Source organism: Danio rerio, chromosome 13 (genome assembly GCF_049306965.1).
Source record: "Danio rerio strain Tuebingen ecotype United States chromosome 13, GRCz12tu, whole genome shotgun sequence".
In the NCBI taxonomy this organism is placed as follows: Eukaryota; Metazoa; Chordata; class Actinopteri; order Cypriniformes; family Danionidae; genus Danio; species Danio rerio.
This window is the reverse complement of record NC_133188.1, coordinates 20,903,074-20,925,746: the sequence shown is the minus strand read 5'-3', so window position 1 is coordinate 20,925,746 and position 22,673 is coordinate 20,903,074. Positions and strand designations below refer to the sequence as shown.

The 22,673-nt window shown below is 38.7% G+C and overlaps 1 protein-coding gene and 1 long non-coding RNA gene across 3 annotated transcripts in view; one reads left to right on the top strand and one right to left on the bottom strand.

The window, feature by feature from the left end:
- Positions 1 to 10,066: 10,066 nt before the first annotated feature.
- On the bottom strand, positions 10,067 to 13,731 carry LOC141377005 (uncharacterized). Its single transcript, XR_012388755.1, has 2 exons — positions 12,085 to 13,731; positions 10,067 to 10,901 (listed from the first exon to the last, which is right to left on the bottom strand). It is a non-coding gene; the product is annotated as an uncharacterized lncRNA (long non-coding RNA).
- lzts2a (leucine zipper, putative tumor suppressor 2a) overlaps positions 10,229 to 22,673 on the top strand; it is a 155,717-nt gene continuing 143,272 nt past the window's right edge. The window contains exon 1 of one of the 2 annotated variants that reach the window (XM_005156687.6): positions 10,229 to 10,568. The gene's annotated coding sequence lies outside the window, so the exon portion shown is untranslated. Of the gene's footprint in view, positions 10,569 to 15,191; positions 15,276 to 22,673 lie in introns of those variants that run through there. The other variant, XM_073919892.1, reaches the window with a different exon arrangement.

Sequence of the window (22,673 nt, the reverse complement as noted above, 5' to 3'; positions counted from 1 at the left end):
GCAAACCAATCCTGAGGACGAACGCATCGGAGGATGCGCCTCTGCGTAAGCATTCTGAACGACAGCTTGTGAAGGCAGCGATTCAAAACGCGCAGATCTAGGATTGGCCGTGACCCACCGCTCTTTTTGGGTACGATGAAGTACGGGCTGTAAAACCCGCTCTCCATCTCGGCTGGAGGTAACGGCTCGATTGCACCCTTCGCCAGGAGGGCAGCAATCTCCTCTCGCAAGACAGGGGCGGACAGGGGATAGACCCTGGTGAAATACACGCCCGTAAACCTGGGAGGCCGTTTGGAGAACTGTGGTTCGTAGCCGAGTCTGATCGTGCGTATGAGCCACCGCGAGGGGCTGGCCCGCGCTAACCAGGCAGGCAGAGCCCTCGCTAATGACGTCATCGCAGCAATCGTTGACGTACCCGCGGAGGGGCAGTGAGGAGCGGGTGTGCTGATCCGGGGAGCGCGAGGGTCCCACAGAAGAGCTGGAGGAGAGCGTTTCGCTCTGGCTCCGCACCCTGACTCCTGTGCGGAGCGGGTGTGCTGATCCGGGGAGCGCGAGGGTCCCACAGAAGAGCTGGAGGAGAGCGATTCGCTCTGGCTCCACACCCTGACTCCGGAGGGGGGGCTTGGGGGCTGGGAGAAGGGAGACCGTCCCCCCAGCGCCCGTGAGCCGCTGGCGGAGCATGCAGACCTTGCGAGCTGAGAGGCGGCGCGTCCCAGGCTGGCAGGGCCTGCAGTGCCCGTGAGCCACTGGCGGAGTGCACCGAACCTACGAGCTAGAGAGCTGAGCTCAAACTGGCAGATTTCGGGCTGTCACCTCCGGAGAAGTGGAAAAGTGCCTTTTCATTTCATGGCATTAAAAAGTGCCGTTGGAAATGGCGCCCCGCCCTCCAGCGGGGAAAGAGCAAGTTCCCTCCTCTCCAGATGACCTGTCCCAGGGACGCTTTGCGGTCCGTTTGCCAGACTTAGCGGCGTTCTGGGCAGGGGGAGTGGCCTGCTTCCGAGGTGCTCGACGCGCTCGCTTCGCCAGAGGCGAGTGCGGGGGCGGTGCAGCTCTCGTAGGCGGGCGCCTTCGGCGAGGAGCAGGTATGGATGGCACGGCGGGCGGAGCGGGCTTACGGGGCCGCCGATTAGACATCACCCATCGGACTGCTCTCTCACTGCCTCGAATTCCTGGGTGAATTCGCAGACTGTGTCGCCGACCAGCTAGGTATATGGGCGAGTCAAGAAAGCAGACTTTGTCAACTTTGCGCATATCAACCAAGTTTTGTTAGAGGTGGGGCTTCTGGACCACTAGTGTGGACATCGTCCTCCCCAGAGCACACGCAGCGGACTTAGTAGTCCGAAGAGCTTAGTCGGCTGCGGTGCGAAGCTCATAAGCCTGGGTTGGACCCACCCTCGTGCAGTTCGGCCAGCGCCTGCGCTTGGTAGCACTGGACAGTGGCTATCGCATGCAAGGCGGATGCAGCCTGGTCTGTAGCTTTGTAAGCTCTAGCTCCGAGGGAGCCGAAAACTCACAGGCTTTGGATGGGAGACGAAGCAGACCCCGCCAAGAAGAGGCGCTGCGCGGATTAACCGCCATCGCACACTCAACCTGAGGAATCGCCACATACCCCCTGGCTGCTCCACCACCAAGAGTGGTGAGGGTGGAGGGACACGCAGCACGAGCAGAAAAAAGGTGTTCTTTAAGACCGCGTGAGCCTACTGTGCGTCGCCGGGAAGAAGGGAACGCCCCTCTAGTCGGTCCGGCCGCGGAGCTGGGGGATAAACCATCTCCAACCCACGGCCGAAGCAGCCCGGGAAAGCACGGCTAACACGTCCGTTTCAGTATCCGTTTTGACAGCGCTCACCTGCCCGAAGGGGGCGAGCGGGTCCGGATCATCGTCGGACAATGAAAGCCCACCCTCCGATGCCGCGGAGGACATCTGATCTCCGGTGACAGCGAGCGTAAGAGCTACCATCTGATTAGACGGATCACTCCCAGCGCCCGAAGCTTGGATGGAGCGCTTGGAGGAGCGAGAGGTCCGCGAGCCCTTAGGCGGCGGATTATCTCTCGCTGGAACCCTCAGATCTGCCCAAGCGCCCGCTGCAGAACAGGAGGCGACTGGGGTGGCTCGCTCTCTCACGAGAGTTTGCAGCGATCTCAACTGCGCGACGGTCATGGCATCGTAGTGACGACATGAACTGCCCCCGAGCACCACATTAACATGCTGGACCCCCAAACATGTAATGCAGTGATCGTGCCCATCATCCGAAGCCAGGAAACCCCCGCAACCAGAAACGCACAGTCGGAGCGCCGTCCTGAAAAGGACGTGCTGCACGACTGTGTTGCTCTTTTAGGATGCTTTGCAACAATACGCACCGCTCTGGAGGACCGGACCCAAAGGGACGCCAGGCAAGGGAGAAACCCAGCTCGACCATCTGCCGCTGCGTGGACTCGCTCTGGACCGGGAGACACTCGTTCGCTCGAAGTGGCTGTAGACAGCAGGAGGAACCCTCATGAAGCTCGATCAGAAAAGTCTCTGAAGCGAAAAGGATAGTGTCTGCTGGCGCCAGGTGAGCTTATATACCAATTCATTCTTAATTGGCCCGTTCAATACTCTTTCAGACGAGTAGCTTCTGAACCGAACCTCCCAATGCGTGGATTTTAACAATCAAATCCACTTATAGTGCTGGAGTTCCCCCCGAAGGGGAACCTATTTTGCTCTCTCCAGAAATGTATATTGGGGCATGGAATTGGAATGAGCCTGGGTTGGCCACTGTGGTGCATCACTGGCAGCTAGCTCTCTGCAACTCTCATATTGTCACCCACTGAAGCTAATCAGTGCTGCGCCCGGTCACTACCTGGATGGGAGACCACATAAGAAAGATAGGTTGCTGCTGGAAGTGGTGTTAGTGAGGCCAGCAAGGGGCTGCAGTCTGTGTGGGTCCTAATGCCCCAGTATAGTGATGGGGACTCTAAATTATAGATCTGAACGCAGACTCAGTGCAGCAGATCTCCTGACCTGCCTATTTTAACCATTAGCCCTGCTGGTAATATAGAGGATTTAGGCAAACACAGCAGCACGGCGATGTGTCTAAATGTGAACGAACTCCTGATAAAAGTCAACGTCGCCATTCTTCAATTCTCGTACTGCTCTCTCGAAAAAAATGCTTGCAGCACACAAACAGCTTTGCTGTATGATCGTCCCTGACAAGATCGCAGGGAAAAAACATGCAACAAACCCTTGGATCATGGAAACAAACACGAACTACAAAATCGGCTACAGCATGCCGTGGGTCTATGTCTCACAGCTTGCTTGAAACTGGCAGTTCTGCCTTACCTGCGGAAAGCACGTGCTCTCATGAATAATTAAGCAGCCGGCTCTTCTCATAGGATAAGAAAACTCCGCTATGAATAATAATGAGAAACCGACGCGTCATCATTGCACTTGCAGTACTGAGCTACGTCGCCGATTTTGATCCCGCCCCAAAAATCATTTTAAACCCGGAAGCTGAAATTAGCTGACAAAAGCTAAAAATTATCCAGTTTTCCCCACAATTAAAGCTGACAGGTGCTAACATTGTCTTAACTGATGCTCAACACACACACATCTGTTAATATAAAAAAAAAAAGTTTTCCAGGGTGTCCTGAACCTTTAAACTGAGGTCCTGACTCTCTGTGGTTGTTAAAAATCCCAGGATGCCCTTCAATTTAAATTTGCCCACTGACCTCTGTCCATCATGTCTTCCATCCCCATATCATAACTGGTTTAATCACTCTGTCTCCTCTCCACCAATCAGTGGGTGTGTGGTCTTTTTTGCGTCAAAGGAAAAACTAATTTTCATGTGAAGCAACCCCTAAAACAACAACCTGTGTACACGCCCCCAAAATGACACTTTTTTTAAACACATTATTATAAAAAAAAATCTGAATTGTGCTTTGAACTGAACCATAATAATAATATTAAATTGTTAAAAAATTGTAAACTAGGTGCCCTTTAATTTATAGAAAAACACAGGCAGGAGTTAATATCAACCTTTACATGAACATATGAGTTTTTGAAGTCTATTGCCATCCTTTCACTATACAGATGCATCACAGTAAGAGCTAAGTGATATGACATGATGGATAAAAAAGCAACGAATAGTTGAACTCTACACATGTCTGTTGCCTCATTACAAATGCACTCTGCAAATTATCACAATATACACATCAAACAAACAAAAGACACCTTTAAACAGACTAAATGCCTCTTCAGGATGGTACTGAATACATTTATAATTTTTTCCATTCTGAAAAGGTGTGAACAGATGAGATGCTGCTTTTTTTCACAAAAAGCTCATTTTGCATATAATATTTTCAATACAAAAAGTCCCACTTTATTTTTAAATATAATTTGATGTACTTTGTGCTGTTATTCAAAACTGTTCCATTCAAGTTTATCTTAGACATTCTAAATGTACCCGCAATTCTAGAAACACCCATATATTGAAAGTCTTGAAAAGCACTTAAATAATGTGCAGACTTGAGTGAACAATAATCTTAAAGCACCTTGCTGCAGTATAATGCGTGTGACTGCATAGAGAGTATAATAATAATTCACAATGATGGTCATCCTCTTTCAACAGCCCGGATCCAATGCGATTTTCCAAAGCATGAGGGGACAAAGGCATGATTTAGTCATAAATTCACTATAAATAGTTTAATTACAAATAATGTTATCTAAATAAGGCCAGATATACAATTGAAGTCAGAAATATTAGCCGCCCTAAATTATTAGCCTCTCTGTTTATTTTTTCCCCAATTCCTGATAACGGAGAGAAGATTTTTTTCAACACATTTCTAAACATTCTAAACTCTTCTTTACAGCTTAAAGTGACATTTAAAGACTTAACTAGGTTAAGTAGGTTAACTAGGCATGTTAGGGTAATTAAGCAAGTTATTGTATACTGGTGGTTTGTTCTGTAGACTATTGAAAAATATATAGCTTAAAGGGGCTAATAATTTTGACCTTAAAATGGTATATAAAAACCATTTTAATTATTCTAGCAAAAATAAAACAAATATGACTTTCTCCAGAAGAAAAAATATTTCAGACTTACTGTGAAAATTTCCTTGCTCTGCAAAACCAGTATGGAAATATTTAAAAAAGAAAAAAAAATCAAAGGGGGGCTAATAATTCTGGCTTCAACTGTATACAGTAATTGTACATTTTTTTAAATGTGAAATCTTTGTATCTCATGAAAAACAAAATTTTAATCCAACAATTAACTGAGCCTCAAACAGTCAAATGAGATAAATAGATTTTTATTGATCTAGTTTTGTCTTATATCAAATAGTTATGGGGAAGCTATAAGTGGACAAAGACATGAGCTTGACTATGTGACTATGTGAGGCCGTACAGTATGAGCGTTTACAGTATATGTGAGATTGTTTATGCTGTAGTGCTCTCCGCTGATTTAACAGGTTTTGAATTATGCAAATGAATCCCTTCAGGCTTGCTATGTTGTTCTGAAAGTGAATGTCTAATTGAGCCCCATGATGTTTTAGTTTAATGAACTCATACAACCTAAGAGCCTTTATTTTGGTTTATAGCAATCCTGGCTCCACACCAGAACTACAGCTACACTATATAAAACTGCAAACGGGTAATGGTCTTTTCCATGACGGCCATGCAAAATATTTTTCTAGTTATTTTACAAGAGACCAGTGTTCAGCTTAAAGTGCAATTTAAACGCTTAACTTTATTATGTTAACTAGGCAAGTTAATTAGGTATGTTATTGGATAACAGTGTTTTTTTTTTTCTGTAGACAATTAATAAAACAAAAAAATCTCAAGGGAACTAATAATGTTGTCCTTAAATTGTTTTTTTTTTAAATGAAAACTGTCAAAACCAAAACTGGTTTGACTGTTTATTCCAGTCAAACCAAATAAAATAACACTTTCCCAGTAGAAAAATGATTATAGAAAATATAGTGAAAACGTCCTTGGTCCGTTAAATATCTATTGGAAGTATTAAAAAGTAAACATCTAAAAGATGATTCTAAACTTGTATAATGATGAAAATAGAAAATGTAAAGTAAGTAAAATGGAAAAAGCACTGACATACAGTACCAACCCAAGCTCATTCTAAAAACGTACGAGACCCGGAAATACATCCCAGGTACGTTTTCTGCAGCTTTTGTTTTCGTGAATTCATGAGAGGGCGCTGTGTACACTTTTTGAAATCTCAAATTTCTCTTGCAAGTGTCATTCGCACCTGCTGTTCTCACGTACACCCGCTAGAGGCCGTTGTTGACTGACTGACTGACTGACTGACCTATCAACTGACCCACCCTCCTCCTTCCCTAAACCCAAATTGATACTGCCCCATAGCATTTGTTTTAAAAATAAAATGCAGCCATACGTACTTCTGGCTACATAATTCACGATCTCCAGGAACGTATACAGGCAGTGTTGCAACGTACAGTTGTATTGTTTTTATGTAATAATCTGATTTTAAGAGCATATAAATATACCTATAATAATAAATAAATAAACTATAATACCTTTAAATTCAAATTATGCATTCTATAATTTACATTTAAACATGTGATTTTAACAAATTTATTAAATGTTAGAGATTTGAATTAATATACTTTTAATCTCCAATGCCTTTTTTTTTTTTTTTCAGATTTGTATAATGTATGACAAAGACCGTATAGGCACACACTACCTGACAAATACTGCAGAAGATCTATTGGAACCCGCATGGACCGAAGATTCTCACAGAAATCAGTCAAGTTTGGTGAAGAAAAAATCATGATTTGGGGTACATTCAGTATGGGGGTATGCAAGAGATCAAGACATTTGTGCTGCCTACATTACATTACATTACAAACCACAGGAGAGGGCAAATTCTTCAGCAGGATAGGATAGCACTCTTTCTCATACTTAAGCCTCCACATCAAAGTTCCTAAAAGCAAAGAAGGTCAACTTGCTCCAGGATTGGCCAGCTCAGTCACCAGACCTGAATATTATTGTGCATGTTTGGGGAAGATGAAGGAGGAGGCATTGAAGATAAATCCAAAGAATCTTGATGAACTCTGAGAGTCCTGCAAGAACAGTTTCTTTGCCATTCCAGATGACTTTATTAATGAGTTATTTGAGTCATTGCAGAGATGAATGGATGCAGTCCTCCAAGCTTATGGGAGTCATGCACAATATTCATTCTTATTCCACTGCATGTTCTTATTCCACTGCACTGCTGTATATTTTCTACTGTACATTATTCTGTTAATTGGCAAGACTTTGGTCTAAGCAAAGTCAGACCTTACTGCCCTAATTAAATCATTAAAAATCAAGGCTTGATCATATTTCATTTTGGTAAAATAAGCGTAATCTAGAGGCCTTTGTTTATAATGTAAGCCACTTCTGATACCAAATGATCAACTAAGTCAAATTATTATTTGTTGTTCCTAAAACTGCCCTTAGGTGCCAAGACTTTTGGTAGGTAATGTATAGTAAAAAAAAAATGTTTACCTACAGTTTACCTATACCTAAACATATTTTGTGTTATCCACATGATTTGATCTGCTGTACTCTTGGAGTGCATATAGTTGTATTACTGCTTTAAGTAATAGTTTAGTGAATTGAAGTCAGGTTATAATCAATAAATACATGATAGGACATTTTTGTTGTCCTACCGAGACCTCCACTAAACCCCCTACAAATATATGTATGTACAATCTGTATTTACTACACAAATTTACAAAATTGACAACTTACATGGAAGTGTATTTGCATGCAAAGTCTATTGTTGATTAGTCCTGTTGTCACAATAAAACTCTTAATTTGACAATGTTCTCTGAAATATAATGTTTCAGAGTAAGTGAAATATCAGGCAAATTAATGTCAAGTAATAAAAATCAACGTTTTGCCTCTAAGAAGAAGCCTATAGCGTAGTCAATAGACAGAACCGGTTGTACTTACTCACAATATAACAAACTCCTCGCCTGTGCTCTTTGTGTTTCTGTACCTCAAACAATAATGAGTCATATTTCAAAGACTATTCTGCTCAAACCAATAAACTTTATGTAGGATTGTCAATAAGGGTGGAGATTGTTGTCTTGTAGGACTGGAGCAAGTTATTACACTTTAACTTAGTTCTTTCTCGTCACATATTGACTGTTATTATCAGTTTTTAATATGTGGAACCCTTTTAGCATAGGTTTTTAATGTTCAGACTAGAGTATATATTGTTTCAATGTGAAACCTTTGTTATAAAAATTCAGACTCTGTGAGAACAGAAATCTCACTATGTCCATTTTTTTTCCATTACACCAATTATGTCATGATGAAGTTCAGGAGCAGTTTATGAATTGAATGACTGCACTCCTACAGTGGGATTACTATCATTATTTTATTAGCAATTAATTAACTTTAATTAAAACACATACACTGTAAAAAAAATTTAAGCCAGTGCAAAAAAATAAATAAATAAATAAATAAATTATACTTTTTTCCTTTCGCTTTTGCTTTTTTACTCAACTTTTAAAAACATCACCTAAAAAACTAAAAACCTTCTATGGAAATTGATACTAAGAAGTAATACTTTGTCACAACAAAGTTCAACTGAAATAATAAATAAATAAAACAGAGACAAATGCTAACAAAACATTTATTAGACACGGAATTAGAAACAGGACAGGAGGCAAAACGACAATAACAGTAAACAAGAACATGGCAGGACAAATGGGAAAAATACTAATGTAATGCTTCACAGGGAAAAAAAAGACTGTGCGAATAAGATGTCTGTTTACTCCATCTGAATTATACTTTGAGCATTTGATTTGTCATTTAATTATTACAGGAGTTGCTCATAAAAGTTAAATATCAAATACAAATGATTTCTCATTTGAGAATGCATTTCGATTTATTATTTGATCTTTTTAGGCATTCGAATTTTCATTTGAATGTTGTTAGGGAAAAACTTCCAAATATATACATAACAGTTAAATACAAAAATAACATTCATATGCGCTAAGCGTTTCGTTTTGTAGAGCGAACTAGGTAAATGTGAGATGGAAATTCTCATTAATAGTCTTTCTGCATGTGCAAAAGCATAAATTACAAATGAATAATAATTTCAAATTATACTAGCATTATTATTATGTTGACATTAATGTTACTATTGGTGTTTCTTTTTTTATAATTGTTGATAGGGTTAGAAATACTGTAATTTTTATTTTTTCTAGTGAGGAGGTCTGAGATTAACTCAACTTAAGTAACAAGTTAGCAGAAGCTTTTTTAGGTGAACTTGCAAAGTTTTGCTCACAAAACTAATATTTTTAACTTAATGAAGAGAATTTAAATAGGTCAAGTAAACATGTTAATAACAATAAATAAATAAATAAATAAAACAAGTAATTTCAACTATTTTTTCGAGTTGGATATTTTACAGTGTAGCATAAGCATGACCCCCAAAATGAGAAGAATCTTCAAAGTGTTAAATATTACCTACTGTACTTTGAATAATACAAAGAGAAAATAATGTTGAGGAACAGCACATGTGAACCCAAAAAGATTTTTGTTACTGGTATGCTTGTGAAATGCCATGCTCTGATGCTCAACAATATTTTCATGATTAAATAATTAACGTACAACAAAAAAATTAACTTTAAATCCGTTTTCAACATGCATAAGATTTTTTTTTTTTTGTTCTATAGTCTTCTGATGTTTCACTATTTAGTTGTGTGTCTTTTTTATTTACATTTATAACACCTGCAAGATGAACAAATAAGCTTTCCACTGGTGTATTGTAAAGACAATATTTGGTCGAGTAACTATTTGAAAATCTGGAATCTGCAGAGTTTAAAAACAAACAGAAATTAAAATACTGAGGAAATCGTTGTCTATATAAAGTGCATAGGCTACATAGCAAACAATGTATTTTTTTAAATATATTTACAATAGGAAATGTACAAAATATCTTCATGGGACATGACCTTTACTTAATATATCCTTTTTTGGCATAAAAGAATTAAAGCTGCCAATGACCCAAACTATGCATTTTTGGCTATTTAAAAAATGGTCGACATATTATCACGTCAGCATTACAATGTTTAATAAACATACTTCCCATGGTCTGTTTACAGTTCAACATTCAATAAAAATTGCAATAGAAGTTGTTTGATGAACTTGAGCGTATCGTCCGTCGCGCTCCCCCGCACGCGGCCCCTCTCCCGTAGCCCTTCAGCTTGTCGCTCCAGATCAGCGGTCGGGACCGAAACAGAGACTCGCTCACTCTCACGCTCCTGCCAGCGGCGGTCCGGTGTGAGGGGGCAGGGAGAAGCGCTACTCTCCAGCGGGATTCAAGGCAGTTTCCAGCAGTCTCTTCCAGGAGGATGGACGCAGACATGTGTTTTGAATCCGTGTTTTAACCTTTAGCAACGGGAGTTTGTCCTACTTTTATAGAGGATTGAAGCAAAGACGGCTCGGATCTGCGTGAACTTCAGCCGCGTTTGGAAGCGGTGAGCAGCGGGACGTTTCTTCTGAAGGTCGAGTCTTAATGGACGGTGTTTCTCAAACACCCTTCTCGTAGTCCACGGTAAGTGATTTCTGAAATCTGCTTTTTAAAACTTTAGTGCAAGTTTGAACCACGCCGTTATGGACGCTGTCTGCATGCTTTGTTTGTGGATATTGTATGTTCAACGTGCACTGCTTACAAATAGCTAGTGATTAATTACAGTATGTTACTGGAGGAGCTACTTGTTTATGAACAGTATTGTCACAAAACTATTGAAAAAACTAAACTATTCATTTACATAGTACAACTTTCGTACTGACTTTTGCTTATAAATACTTTTTCATTAAGTAAGTTTTATGCATTGTATTTTGCAGTATTTTGTGACTGATGTCAGTTTTAGTTTTAGAAAGACACCTGAAATATACTTGGGTCAAACACAAAACGTCCTATTTTGGTGTCTGCATCAAATTAAATATATATAAAAAAGATTTTATATAGCATAGTAAAAATATTAAAACATTTGAAATAACTTGTGTAAAACTAAAATGTCAAAATATGGGTAAAAATAATGTCCCATAATCGTTTACCTAAAAATAAACTTTGTTTATACTTTTTATAATCAGCTATAATTTTCTGAATTACTGTAAAATAACTAGTTCCTGTAACATTGATAGCAACCCTGATTTGTCCTTCTAATTTGTAAGGTAGAATATGTCTCATCTCAGTTGTCTTCATTTTTACTTGTGTATGTTGTTTTTGCTGAGAGACTCAGTTGACGGAGTGCTTTATCTTACAAAGGTCATAATTATGTTGAATGTAGGCAGACACCAATTTAGCCCAGCAAAAGTAATTTTGGCATCCCAGTGTCTTTTTTTAATTACAGCATATGGAGCGTCCCTCCAGGAGACTCACTGTCTTGAATAGTCTTTGTATTCGGTGCTGAATTTTTGCTGTATTTAACACAGTTCACACAGATCCCTGTAGTTTATCCTCACTAAGTTTAGATCTCACATGTGATAAGTATGTGGTACTTTGGGGTAATTGCATCTAATTACCCTTACTGTTATCTTGTTATCTTGAACAAAACTACTTTCAAAGGTTTTCCTGGTGTTAAAGGGTCCTTATCAGCCACATTTACACTTCTTACCTTGCGTTTACCCACACCCTCTCCCATGAAAAAGCACATATTTGGATTTTTTATTCATTTCTTTCCCGTTACTCATAGATTTTTTCAACTTTCTTTATATTTGGGAATTATCCAATTATTCAGTTAGATTAATTCGTTTTATAATATTGTTTTGTGATATTTCTCAACCTTTTACTGCATGCTTCATTGCTGTGTGTTGGAAACATCTCCTTAGGCAGCTGTTGTTGTTTAAACAGCATTTGTTTTGTGTGCACTGAGACAAGAGTTATGGTGCATGTTGTGTTAATAGTAAGGCATAGTTTTAATCGTAGTGACTGTCAAATTGTAAATCAGTCCAGACCATTGGAACAGTTTAAAAACAGAACATTCAAATTCAGTCATTATAATGATACAGTTCAAGTGCTGTCATTTTAGAATATGCTGAAGTGTTTAAACACATTTCAAGAACACCAGGGGCCTGTTTCAGTAAGGAGGTTCAAACAACTCAGAGTTTAAACTTGAACTCTGAGTTGATTTACCGAGAGATTAAAAACTCAGAGTTTTCGGTTTCAGAACAGCTGATCTGAGTTGGGTCAATCAACTTCGAGTAGACCAACTCAGAGTTAAGCGCGCACACCGTGACTTTAAAAAGGCATTATCAATGGAGCGCAGACATTACGAGTGACTATGGCAATATCTTATAAAAGAGATCACCATTTCTTTCTCCAGCTGAACTTGATGTTCTCATGCAAAGTTATAGCAAATATGAGTGTATATATTTGAAAAGAAGCAACCATCAGTGAAGAAGAGACAGCGTAGGAAAACAGCTGCTCAAGTTAATGCCTAATTTAACTTTTTAAGTATTTAAATATTTAAGTATAATAAAATAAGTAATGTAATTTGTGACGTTTATATATTTTTTTCTAAACTTTCTTTTATACATTTATTAGTTTTAAATGATTTGACAGTGCACTTGTGTGTCTGCCTTTTTTATTGATCAAGTGATAGAGGTTAATATAACATTTAGAAGGTAAGCATTACTAAAAATAATTTTTAGAAAGAATAATAATCCCATTAATCTAGTTACAGTGCATATCGAAGGTGAATTCAATTTAATTATTTATTAAAAAAGCATAAGCCATTCTAGTACAGTTCTTCTGTGTGTGACTAAAATGTAGGCAATAGCTATGTTTCCATCCAAATATATTACATAAATTTATGTGCAAAACTGGAATATTGCATAAAAGATGCGAATAAAATTCCATCCAACGAGTCAAAGAGAAAAAAATAGTCACTTCGTGATTAAACTGGCACCAAATATCAACAGTAAAAACAGAATTTACTGTGGTAGAAGAAGCTGCGTCAATTAATTCTTTATTTAGCCTAATTAATGTACTTGCGCCTCGAACACAATGAACACGTGGGGGCGTCTGAAGCCATGAGACGCAGAGACTCTTGACACGCACCAGACGTTCGGAGGTAATTAATAATATACACTAATACTGAAACAGTTAAGGCATTTTAGAATGACTAAAACAATATTTAAGACATGTTACAGTGTGCCCAGCCTGCTGGTTTGTCCATTTACACACATTTTCATTATCATATGATCATTATCTTTTTTTTAATGTACATATTGTAATTTGTTCAGTAAAAGTGTTTCCATCGTAGTTTATGCGCACATTTTCTATCGAATAAAAGTTTATCCTACTCAGTTATGCGCGTTTTTTATGCATATTTAAAAAAGTTATGTGCATCATGATGTTTCAATCAATCGTTTTTATGCACGTATCCAAAATGAGCATTAAAATAGGTGGGTGGAAATGCAAGGCTATGGCGAGAAATACCGCTTCATCTTTAAAAAAGGGGAGGAGACAGACAGAAACTCTGAGTTTAGAGAATAAAACCTGCTTCTGACCAGGTTAGATTCACAGAGTAAGTTACCACAGTAACTGACTCTGAATTAAAGTTACCTCTCTTTCAGAAACAGGCTTGACTTACCCTGCTTTCTCGAGTTTAACAAACCTGCCATTTTGAAACAGAAAACCCAGAGTTTCTCTCATTTCAGGGTTAAAATACTCTGAGTTTTCAGTTAACCTCCTTTCTGAAACAGGCCCCAGATGTGTTTTTCCCCTCATCTAAATAAGCTAAAAGGGATAGTTCACCCGAAAACTAAAATTCCATCATTACCTTACTCCTCCTTCACTTGGTAAAACCTTTCTTCATTCTTTTTTCACACAAATATATAAGATATTTTGAAAAATGCTGGTAGCTGGCACTCATTGATTTTGTAAGTCAATGGGTGCCAGCAACCATCTTCATCTTCTTTTGTGTTCAATGAAAGAAAGAAACTCATAAAAGCCTAAAACCACATGAGTGAGATTATATGATCATGAGATCATTCAAATTTTTATGTGAACTATCTCTTTAACTCTGACCAGCTTACCTGTTCTGCTGCTCACAACACTTGGCAAAGACGTTGTGTTTCATCTATCAACAGAGAGTACAGACGTTCTCTGAGATCTTATTAACTGAAAACACAGAGCCCCTTATCACAGAACTCTAGAAATCCTCTTGTGGTTCTCTTTCCAGTGAAAGATAAAGTATAAAACTAGATATGATTCTACTGTTATAAAGACATTTTTCACACTGTCATAGAAATCCTCTGTGGACATGCTGTCTTATTATGAGGTGTACTTGGCAATATGTTTATCTGTACTTTTGGGGACATAACAGTTTGTGAAATAGATTGAGCAGCACTGTTGCTCATACTTTTGGCCATTGTTATGATTATGAGGGTCTTTACTGCTCCACTGAAATGCCTGTACACTGACACTGTGAATCCTGGCATAGTCTGTCATTCCCAGCTGCTTTCAGGCATCCTACTGCACATTTTTAGGATGGAAATGGGTGGGTACAGAAGCTATATGGAAGCTATATTTCATTTTTTACAGTACATGTATAAATGACCTGCTGTATGAAACATAACCTTTTCACCCACCCAATTCAAACCTGTTCTGCATTCAGCAACTCACTCTGCTATATTTATCTTTGATGTACTATAAAACAATATGCCAAGCTATTCTGCATTACCTTTCAATGTTTTAAAATGATACCAGTAATGCGTTCGACTGGAAGGGCATCCGCTGCGTAAAACAAATGTTGGATAAGTTTGTGGTCGACCCTAGATTAATAAAGGGACTAAGCCGAAAATCAAATAAATTAATGGGTGCATTATTATTATTATTATTATTATTATTATTATTATTATTATTATTATTATTATTATTATGTTAAATTCACCCGTTATTTATTACATTGAATGTTTATTTATGATCATTTAAGTTAAGACATGGTGAATTTCACCCACAACATTGAAGTTGCACTGTAATTTAAGAGAGAAATCTGAACATTTTTTTTACTTCTCTACTTGTTTTGCTTCCAAAACATGCAGTGTATATTTCTGAAAAGGTATTGCACTGAATTTTATACAATAGCAGGCAGTTTAATATCAGCAGACTTCTTTTATGAGTCAAGCCGACGGGAATCCCTTACATGAGCTTTCAATGTGTTTATAGTGTGAAGAGTTGCGAGTCAGTGTGCTGGGAGGCTACTTAAACTGTGGAAGCCCAGCTGTTGCTACTAGTGTGGGGGAATCAGAGGTGAGCGTTCACCGATCGCTAGATCACATGACATACAATCCAAGTCACTCAAATAACTTTTAAATTCACTTCCTCGATAGCCTCGATGAATCAGACAGAATGTGAAGGTCTTTTTTAGTTGAACTCCCATCCGTAGTGTTTGATCTTACAAATATAGAGCCTGATAAAATGAACAAAGCATCTGTTTGAGAATAAATTTGGCATCTGCCATATGAATGGAGATAGAGTTTGAAATTTCATAGCATGCCGGATGGCTTTTGGCAGGTGTCGCTCTGTAACCTTGCCTTCCGTTTATGTCTTGATTGGAAGTGCACGTCGATACACCGACATACCAGGGCGTCAAATTTACGAGGTTATCTCCGATGTGTGGGAAAAATTCAGTGCTGGCTCCAAGAGCACCGTAAATCTTTGATTTAGTTGCTCTAACATAGCCATTTATTAAAGTCACCATGACTTTACTGTCCATATTTTGAATGAAACATTTTATTTTTCTGTGTTTGAAGAGAGAACATCTAGTGTTCTGACCGCTTGCAATCTGATTTGCTGAGATATGCATATGTGTATGTGTCTATTTATGTCTCTGTGTGTGGAAGAAGTTGATCTGTATCATGTTGGGGGAGGAGTAGTCCATTAATAATCCTGAGAGAAAAATCAATGCACTGTATGCGGCACTGTTTTCTTGGTTTTGTCTTTCTGTTAAAGTGTCTTGATGGATGTACAAATTAGAAAAGAACAAATCTGCATCACTTAATAAGATACCTCTCTGGGATTGTCGATTGGATCCGTTATTATCAATCTATCATAAAACACTGGCCAATTTTAGTTTGGGCAAACAGACAAAATCAATCAAATGCAGTGTTATATTTGTTTATTGCATTATAAAGAGCCATTATTTCGCTTAATCTATGGTCAGGTTGTCAGTATCCTGGTTTCTAGGGCTGCACAATTCTGGCTAAAATGATTATTGATTATCTGGCTAAAAACATTTTTTTATTTATTTTTTATTAAAATCAGATCACAATTTTCTCACGATTCTGTGGATGTAAAATAAAGATTAATATTACTATTATTATTGTTATTTCTCAAACATGGTGAAACAACACTAATATTATTACGCCTTATGTGTAGGTCTACTGTTGGTTAAAATGCTAAATTTTGCGCAGCTCTCGAACGATTGCTCTGTACAACAATCTGATTATTATTTACAACTTTATTACATGTTAGGCTGCATTTACACTGCAGATCTTGATGGTCAATTCTGATTTTGTGACTGTATCCATCTTTTTGATGACCTGCTTACATCATTTTTTAAAAGTGACTCATATCCAAATGTCTGCATTTACACAGCACATGGCAAAGGTGCAATGACCAGGAAAAAAGAGTGGGCGCTGACTAACAGCTGATAATTAAAGAGTGCTCTTTTCTCTATTCCTGTATGTAATCTGTTCACAGCTTTTGACAAGCTGTTTTACTATAGTTTATGACAGAAATTTTCTCATTTATCTATCTTCTTTTGATATATAGGCACTTTTAATCCTTTAGGGATCTTTATGTATTGTCCGTGACGTGGGTTTTCTGATGGTGCTCCTGTTTCCCCCACAGTCCAAAGACATGTGGTACAGGTGAATTGGGTAGGCTAAATTGTCCATAGTGTATGAGTTTGAATGAGTGTGTATGGATGTTTCCCAGAGATGGGTTGCAGCTGGAAGGACATCCGCTGCGCAAAACGTGCTGGATAAGTTGGCGGATAAGTTCATTCCACTTTGGAGACACCGGATTAATAAAGGGACTAAGCCGAAAAGAGAATGAATGAATGAATGGTTACGTGGTAGACATTGCACTCACTCGCACTCGTTAACATGGTTGAAGAGTTCACACTTAGCTGATGATTGATTATAAGCAAGTTTGGCATGGTGTCCTGGGAGAGAGCCCACCACAAAAGGTCCGTGAGTCCTGGGCTCCTTCCTGTTTGCAGGGCGAGAGGGGAGCTTTGAGCTCAGGTAGAACTCGACAACTCCCCCTTTGATAAGAGCTGATGACTAAATGATTGCTATGAAGAGATATGCTGCTGGATGAGAGTTTGATTGTAGTGCTGAATTTAGATTGATCAATTTACTTGTAGTGCATGTTTTTTGGAATGTGGGAGAAAACTGGAGAATGTGGGGAAAACCCTTGTGAGCACGGGAAGAACATGCAAACTACGCAGAGAAACGACAGCCGGCCTGTTAAAGGACTAGAACCGGTGACGTTCTTGCTGTGAGGCAACAGTGCTAACCACTGGGCCACCATGCCGCCCTATGAAGGGAAAGGTGGAGAAGTAGGGGTGGATGGAGCGAATTCTTCAAATCGAAGATGACTGTAATGGGAAACCCTGGCTCTTTATTGACCTTATTCTAAAATGCGGAAGTGCGCCTGTTTTCGCGATTCTCTTAGAACTTCCGATTCAGTCGCCTATTGGAGAAATGACTAGGAATAATAAAAGGCAGAAAACGGTCAAACTACTTGCTCTACAAACAAATGTTTGCATGACTATACAGACCAAGTAGAATAATATAATTAGAAAATATCAAATTGCAACATCAAGCAGCGTAATGAGCAGTTTTTAATGTCAAAAAATGAATGGAAGTAAATGAGACCGGAAGTCTCAAGCTAAAAAGATTCAAATGGCAGCACCTGCTCGTCGGCGGAGAATAAGGTGAATAGTGGTTTAGGAATCACCTGGTGGATCATACATAGTTAATGCAGAACCAGCTGTGTTCAATCATAATCACGTGATCCTTTAACAATTAGTTCATAAATAAACTTCACTTAAATACCTGTGCTATATGACAAAATTAAAGCTGTTTAAGTCTTTGTGTATGAGATTTAAGGTTTGGGTGTCACGACTGGGTATCACATAAACAAGGGAAAGATCCAAGTGCAGCAAAACACATTTATTGCCAAACAATAAAGATCCCAAAAAAATGACAAAGGGACAGGCAAGGTACCAAAATCGACGAAAACATGAAGTGCAAAAATGAAGCACAAAAGTGAATCAAACACTAACTAAACAGGTATCCAAAAACATTGTAATGACACTAAACAAAGTGAACAAACAAACAAACCAAACACAATGAACCAGATCACGAATAAAGCACGACAGACCTAAACAGAACATTAAAAATCCAAAGGCAAACTAAACACAACATAACAGGGCTTATAAAGACAGAACTAATTAGACAATGAGGGACAGCTGGAAACAAGGAGTGATCACATGACTAGGATACAAAACACAAAAACCAAAACAAAAACTGGTGCCCTTGAAAACCACCAGAGGCCACTGCAGCAGGTGCGACATTGGGACTCTGCTCTGAAATAAAAGTTTCAGACTTGACCTCATTAGCTATGGTTTTTAATGACCCGCGACTCGCATTGACAGGTGAAAATCTGATCTACCTGCTTACACTGCAGACACGAGAACACAGATCCGATTCATATTGGATAAATTTCCACATATGAACAAAGCCTAAATCTGATTTGAGTAAATCGGAATTCATGTGATTTTTTTCCTGATTACATGTACATGGGTCATATCCGATCTGTGCCACATGGAAGAAAAAAAAAAACGGAATTAAAACACTTGAAAAGTGCAGTGTAAATGCTGCCTTATTTACAGCCTATGTAGGTTCTGTTCACTAAAGTAGACTATATTGGAGGACACCCATGCGTACTCCTGGTAGTAAACAAACATTGTCAGTTCATGTGTGATTTTGCAGCTGCAAATACATCATTACATTGACAAAAATTACATTTTGGGGTGAATTATACCTTTTAAATACAGTATGTGACACTTTTAATGCCATTTAGAGGTGTCCATGTTGCTAAGGAATGAATATAAAACGTGAAGACTTGTGGGATCGCCTTTACGCTTCTCTCTTGACTTTGAAAATATAATTGTCTGAATCGTGGAAAAGCTGAATTAAGATCGTGTGTAGTCAAATCGAGATAACAATCTTTTTTCGATTAATCATGCAGCCCTACTGGTTTCCATAATAGATTTATACAAAACTCTTGCATTATTCTCTACATAAAAAAATTAAAGCTATTGTTGAAAGACTGTGATTCCATTAACCAGTGTTTTTTTCCCCTCTTTCATAAGAAGTATGAGAAATATTGTGGCTATATATTTAAACTAAGGACATGTATAGTATGTGTATTATCCAATTATTTACTGCAGGAAAACCTCTTATAAATGTGTGGAGACTCAGATGAGGTGTTTCTTAACACAAGTTTACAGAGAAGCTGAGGATTCAGAAATTTCTGGTCAAGATATCAGCCTTTTTGCAATGTCCAATGTTATGCCCAAGAATCAAGTAAGTAAGTTTCCACACAAAAAAAAGTTCATAGCCATTTGATATAATTTGATCATTTACCTATTATTGGTAACCTGTACATTAAAAAAATTTCATTGCAGTTTTGCAGATATTTTTTTATTTCAAATGGCCTGAAAAACAGTGATTAAGATTGAACACAGTTGGTCCTGCATAAAATAGTGCATGATTCTCCAATCAGATGATTCCTAACTCACTATAAATAACCAAAGTTTCTTACTTCAATTATCTTTGCATTGAAGAATTCCGCACTCAACCCCTACTCCTCCTTTCGCTTTATAGGGTGGCTATAAACTATTAACCCAGTGGTTAGTACTGTTGCCTTACAGCAAGTACGTCACTGGTTTAAGTCCTTAACTCTCAGGTGGATGTTACTGTGCAGAGTACAGTACATGTACATGTAATTTAGATGTTCTCCTTGTGTTAGCGTGGGTTTAGTAACGTTCAAATTAATTTGTTTGTTTAAATTCAGGTCAAATAAATTGTTTACAAGCACTTAACGTATTTTTCTTTTGTAAATTCAAGGAATCATTTTTAAATGCATTTTAAATTGGCAGTTTATTTCTACATAGCAGTTCCTTATTTGTTATTAAACCTAAATAAGGCAGAGTTCTCGAGACCTACCTGAGCTCAAACTCCCTTCTCGCCCTGCAAACTCAGGGCTCAGGGCTCTCTCTCAGGACAGCATGCCAAACTCACTATATAATCAATCATCACCTAAGTGTGAACTCTTGAATGGCTATCCTTTTAAATATTGCCATAAGACCTGATTTTGGACCAATCCACTAGCAAATTTGTCGGGTTTCCAAGAGTAGGATTGGATTGGCAGACCACATTAAGTCAAATCCCTGAAAATACTAGTTAGACAAAGGGACTAAAGGCTGGAACACACTTCTCATTACACAACGTTTAAAAAAGGAAAATATTTAAACCACTGTAGGCATCATACAGTTGCTAAGTTTGAAAAAATAATTAAGAGAAAAATTGTGCATCTTAATTACACAAATGAGGATAACAAACTACCAGACTTTCAAGTTGTTCCAAACATCAAATACTCATGCATAAACTACTACTAGGATGCATGAGAGATTAAACAAAGATCAATGTTGTAAAGACCAATGCAGTAGTTCTTGTAGTGTCTTGGTGTGGTTAGTCAAATGAGAAAATGTGAACTAACCTATATGGATATGGTCTAAGGTAGGAATACATGGTCAGTTTTGGTTTTTACAAATTACAGCATTACATTACTTGTGCTCCTGCCACAGCTGAATCAGTTTTTCTTCCATGGCGGAACTCCACCTTCCATATTCTTGTTTCTTTATTTTTTCTTCACCTTTGTTGACTTCGCTCACTTGACTTCCTTTGGCTGGTAGGCATATTTTTAGATTTTTAGATTTCAGCAATGACTTGTCAAACACTTCGATACATGTTATAAAATCTGTCAAAAATCTATGAGACTGAATGCAATCAAAGTCTGAAGATAAACAAATTGTAGTCTGTGATCATCATGCAGTACAAAATTTTCAATTAAATATGAAAAACAGGAAGATATTTGGCCAAAAGTCAACAGTATAATGTATTCCAGCTTTTTGTCATGCAAGGTTAATGAAGGAGTCACAGGCTTTTTGAGTTTTCAAAAGTACCTGACTGTTTACAATTCTGGTAAAGTCCACATTATGTACACAATACAAGTAATTAAAAGCAGGATAAATACTGGATATCATATTAAATGAATGAAATCCTGCTATCAACGAATAATATTTTGACCACTGATATTGTGCTTTGTTAGAGAGAATGGCTGAGCTAGCTTGTGCCGCGTCTTGTTCTTGGCCTGCTTTCCATTAGTCAGGAATCTGCCCTGTCAAAGGCCTTCTCAAATCTCCACAGCCCCACAGTGAGAGAGAAACATTATGAAAACACTGTCCTTTTTGTACGTCCCCTGATTCATGATCTTTTGCCCGCGAGAGATGTAAAGCATGCAGCACTTTCTCTCCAAGCTGATGCAACGCAGGGGTCTTCGTCTCGAAACTGTTTCCACTGCACATGACGTCCCACGGTGAAGTGAGTTATGGTAGAAGACAAGCTGCTCAATCTGATTCTCGCTGCTGCTCTTCTGGCGCGTCCACTGCATCTCCCACTAACTACAAACAAGCAAACTGTGGGGCATGCCAGAGTTTCCTGCTTTACAATTGCTGACCTTGCCTGCATTTTAACCTCTGATCTGTAATTAGGTGTGTAAACATTAGTTCAGGAGCAGAGGATGGTCGGGGAATGCCAAGCTTGCAGTCTGTTTTAGGAGAGGTGAGAGGCTCAGGTTTGTGTTTGGAGGCTCTGGAGCTGTTTAACCAGTGTGTCATCAGCGATTGTGCAGATTGACCCTTTAATTCCTCCTGCATGTGTGTGGGGAACTCCAACATTCAGTCTACAGACAACACAAACAAAGTGTTAATGGGAGAGGATGAGGCTTGATGTATTTAATGATCAGCAAATTTAAAACAGTTGTCTATTAAGAATTGGTACTATATGTACACAGAAATGCTGGACTGTTTTTGTCAAATATGAACAAAACCAATTGTTGAATTAAAAAAATGTAAAACTGTAGAATGATTTACAGATTTAAGGCAATGCTTCCTTTTGTCCACACTTGACCCACTGTTACAGTGCCAGTCTTGTACTTTGTGTTTTTCAAGAGTTCATACTTAGCTGATGATTGTTTATAAAGCTTGTTTGACATGCTGTCCCAAGGCTCCCTCCCATTTGCAAAGCGAGAGGAAAGTTTGAGCTCAGGTAGATCTCGAGAATTCTCCTGCTTTAGTAGCTAATGAACAGAAAGTGATTGCTCTTAAGAGATAACTACTTGCTAGGAGCATATCTATGGTGTCGATTTGGATTAGTCAATTAATTTAAGTTGCATGTTTTTGGACGATGGGAGGGAACCGGGGAACCCGGGAAAAACCCAGGTGAGCACGGGGAGAACATGTAAACTCCGCACAGAAACATCAGCTGGCTTGGTAAGGACTAGAACCAA